Below are 4,502 nucleotides of genomic sequence, written 5' to 3'. Positions count from 1 at the left end.
CTGCCTTCCATGGGAAATGGTCCCACACCTATTGCCATGAAACTGTCAAAACCCTGCTTCTACCAAAACTCAAGTCAACCTCAGAGAAATATTCAAATTTCCCAAAGTCCAAAGTTTCTCACTTTTCCTGTGTATTTAATCCTGCCTAACTGCAAACTATGGAGCATACTAATCAAAGTAATTTTCTCTCAGTGAAAGTGACAGAATTCTTAGTTTCCACATAAATTGCAAGTATGAAAAGTTATAAAAATTTTCTACCTGTGTAAATTTCATAATTCCTGCACACTCTTCAAATTAACATTTACATCTGTCAACCAGAGAAAAAAACAAGAACAAGATAAGGATGAGGTCAATTTTGTGTTATAGCTACCTTTTAGAGAGCATTTGCTATGTACTAGAGATCATGCTAGATGTCTCAATAAGGTATTCATTTAATCACAAAAACATGTGAAGTAGGCATTATCCCCATTTTATAAATAAATGAACAAAGTGGTTAAGAAATTTGCTCAAGGAAACAAAGCAGAGTCAGGATTAAATTCCACTCTGACATCAGAGCCTCGGCTGTTACAGGTAATACAGAAAAGGTAATACAGAAAGACCTTTACTGACTTTTAGGCAGGGAATCTCCGATCAACATAATCACACAAGTTCATGAATAATGGTTTACCTGTGGCCCAGCAAAGACACTGCTGAGGACCCAGGCCAGGCCAAGCATGGACTGTTCAAGCTTCCGGCTGCTCTGCACAGGTAGGGGCCTGGTGATGGCCAGGGAGCGGTCCAGGCTGATTACCACCATCATGAAGGCTGGGGCATACATGGAGAAAAGCTTCAGATAGCTGAGGACTTTGCAGAGTAACTCTCCTGCATACCATTGGACTGTAATGTTCCACATCCCATCCAGTGGCATGACAATCAGAGTCTCCAGCAGGTTGGCTAAGGTCAGGTGTTTCAAAAGCACCTTCATTCTTGAGAGCTTTTTCCCTTTCTCCTTCTTCTGAGTCCATTTCTGAAGTTTCAACAAGAAAGAAGCATTAAAGGTGGTGGAGAGTAGAAAAAGGAAGAAAGTCAGTGTCACTCGGATCTTTCCGGATAAGGTCAGGGTGGGAAGGCTCCCTTGCATCAATGGGACACTGTTGTTGATGGCTGAGCAATGATTTTGATTCTGTTCAGAAGAGGCAGCGCTTTCCATCTTTCTGCAATGATAAAGCTTCAATATGTGTGTTTTTGGTACTTCTGATGTTTTATTGTAATTGAACCCGAAGTCTCATTTTATTCTGCCTTTTTTTTTTACCTGGAAACGTCACAAGTTTAGATTTATGTCAGGTGTTGTCCCTGAGGTACTTAATATAAAAGATCAAGGTGAACGTGATTTGTGAGTTTGTAATCCAACCGAGTGCAAGAACAGAGGATGCCAAACACATTCTGAGGGACAAATGTAACCGTAACACCGCGGCAGGTGGCCTGGCTTGTACAGTGAAGGACACTTGCAGCCTAATTTTGAACTTACAAGCCACTCATGATATTAGTTCAATAATTTTAATGAAGAGTTCAATAATTTTCTAAGAACGGTTAAGTGTTCCTGACAGCTGCAAAGTGAAAATAAAGAGAAATACTAAAAAATTAAGAACTTGATCCAATTGAATCAGCTGTCTTAAGAATTTAATACACACCTCAAAACTATTTGTTTTTTTTCTTAAACACCCTGTCAAGCAGTTAAATATTACATATGTTAATTTAAAATTATGCTACAGAAAAAAACCAAATTAATACCTTAGCAGAATCATATTGACCTAATACAAGTGAGACTGTATTCAACTTTATCAATCAATCTTCATGGTTAGATTTAGTGTTTAAGCTAGAGTATAAATGATTAAACATTTTTTACTACTGCCTTGATTTTTACAATTACAGTATCTAGGTATTGTATTTGCTAACATATAGTTGTACCTTGGTTCATGAACTTAATTCATTCCAGAATTGTGGGGAAGATGGCTACGGAGTTCACCAACAGAAGCAAAATTTTCCAGAATGCTTCTGTTTGTGAATAGAAGCATTGGTGAACCGAGGTATTACTGCAATTGTATAGGGAAACTCGATACTGGAGAGAATGCTTGTTTATTGGTTGGTCTTATAGCTTTCTCAACTTTCCTCTGTACTAGCTGCCTTCTGTATCTTGACTAGCATAGATAAATTGCTCTCCTGCGCTCCATCGTAGCTGTCACAATATTTTCAGAATTCACTGGTTGCTCTTACTTTGTAGAGATTTGGATAAAAAAGAGCTATCAGCTTCCCCAGTAGCACTGTGAAATATCTAGATGTATTTTCTAGTACCATAGTATGTTTCTGTTCTGAAATTGATTGTTTTGGCGTGACTAGTGAAAGGAATGAATGCATTAAAGATGGGAAATATGTCTTGTAGAAGCAAGGAAGATGGCAACATAGCGTCTGGCAGTGTATCACAGACTTGAGACACCTGGAAAACAACAATTCAGTGAAGAGAAAGAGATGAGAAGCTCTGGAAATTAAGAAAGAAGCAACACGAAAGGTAGAAATCACAGATAAACTGAAGAAAATGGAGACAACACATGGAAAAGAATGAAGCAAGCCAAATACTAACCCTGGTTCCTGGAAAGAGGAGCTGTCTCCTCAAATACAAGGAAAGCCCAGAGAGGGCTGGCAGCCCTAGCAAGAAATGAGACTGGGCTGGCAGCACTAGCCCTTGGAAAAGCCTGCAGTTATCATAGTCTGAGAAAACAGTTACTCTAAGAGTAACTCTTTATGGTAGACTAGAGTTGGAGGAGAAGTATAGTACAGCACCTGCCATATTTGGGAGTGCTTTATCGTGAGCCACTGGGGAAGAGGTAGTCGTTTAAGACTGAGATAGTCCAGACCCAGGAGGTACAGAATAATTATATTTTAGGGTTTCTTGGGTCATCCTACCACAACGACTGGGTGAGAGATGGCCATGAGAGAGTTCTGCCCTGAGAAATGTGAGCTCAGGCTGAGAAGGACACTGGGGTTTCACCCTCTGTGGTGAGAAATGAGGCTAGTTTTTGGAGATGATTATGTCTGAAAGTGCGGGCATTAAGTCCAGCAGTCTACTCGATCCCCACTACCCCTCACCATGCCCTGCTGCCTACATCCAGCACTGACTCAGTGGTCTGTGTGCTCTACTCACTTGCCAGTGTGAGCAGGGATATGCCTGTGCTTGGATGGTTGCCATAGTCTGCAGGGTGCAGACAGAGGGCCTCTGGGGTGTGTGCGTGTGTGTGTGTGTGTGTGTGTGTGTGTGTGTGTGTGTGTAGGCTCACAAACCAATGGCCTTAAAACTAGGCAGAGAAAGCAGTGATTTGGGGCACAGAGGAACATAGAAACTGGGAGTGGCTGTAATGAATGCCATCCTGTTATTGGGTTTTGGGTCCTGAAGTCTCTTGTTAGAGGTGGTTTCTAGGTTCTTTCTGTCCAAGCAAAGAATTGGTCAAGACAAGAGCAAGTGGCAGCACAGTTTTATTAAAGGTAGGAAAAGAAATAGACTCTACAGAGTGAATTTCGGCCAAGTAAAAGTAGGAAAACACATTCACTCTTTTTTATATCACCCCCTGCTCAGGCTAATGTAAGGTGTAGACCATCCTATTGAAAACCTGCTCGAGTTCTCTGGAGAAGTCCATGGGCAGGGCTTTGGGCATGTGTCCTGGGATTTTGTAATTAATAGATGACACCTACTTGCCCAGCCAGCTTTGCTGTGCCTTAGTCTCCTGTTTCAGACCTAGGGCACATATCATTGACTGACTATTCCCAGCAAGAAAATGTGGAAGAACTCGGCATTCACACACAAAAAGTGAGTCTGGAAACTGAATGGACTTAGTGATGCAGTATCCTTCCCGAGTATGGTGAATTCCAATCCTGACTGCCCTGGAAAGAAACCACTCACTCAAAGACATAAGTGAGGAAGTCCTTGGCCTCATTTCTCTTTCATTGATAAATTTTTTCCTGGGGGATTAGTTTCTTTTCATTTTCTTCTTTTTTTATTTTGCTTTTTTCTTTTTTTTGTCTTATTTGTTCTTTTACTTTTAGCTAATTCTATTAATTTTCTTTTACTGTTTAATCAGACCCTTTATCTCATTTTTCTTTTCTCCTCATCTTTTCTTTAGTTTTCAAATTTTACTTTCATTTTCCTCTTTACCACATACTTCATTTTTATTAGTACTATTAAACTCTATCAATTTTTATTTATTTTTTGAATCTTTAGTTTTTATTAGTACATAGGATGGTACCTAATGATACATAGGGAATTGGTACATGTATACAGCACATCTCAATTCTTTTTTTCCACCTTTCCTCTACTCCTCCATTTATTTTGCCAGCATGACTCAACTGCTTATTCTATAAATAATTATAAATTTAATTATCATACATACAGCTTACCAACCAGACCAAAAGGCCAAAAAAACCACATAAAGTACATAAGAAAATCACATTAAATCACAGTACACTTTTAGATA

At 39.6% G+C, this 4,502-nt stretch overlaps 1 pseudogene; it reads right to left on the bottom strand.

Moving 5' to 3' along the window:
* Positions 1–649: 649 nt before the first annotated feature.
* On the bottom strand, positions 650–1,189 carry LOC102003295 (annotated as a pseudogene).
* Positions 1,190–4,502: the final 3,313 nt, after the last annotated feature.

This window comes from Chinchilla lanigera, unplaced genomic scaffold (genome assembly GCF_000276665.1).
Source record: "Chinchilla lanigera isolate Chin_1 unplaced genomic scaffold, ChiLan1.0 scaffold00046, whole genome shotgun sequence".
NCBI classification, from domain to species: Eukaryota; Metazoa; Chordata; class Mammalia; order Rodentia; family Chinchillidae; genus Chinchilla; species Chinchilla lanigera.
The sequence above is the reverse complement of the archived record's forward strand: the minus strand, read 5'-3'. Positions and strand labels throughout refer to the sequence as shown.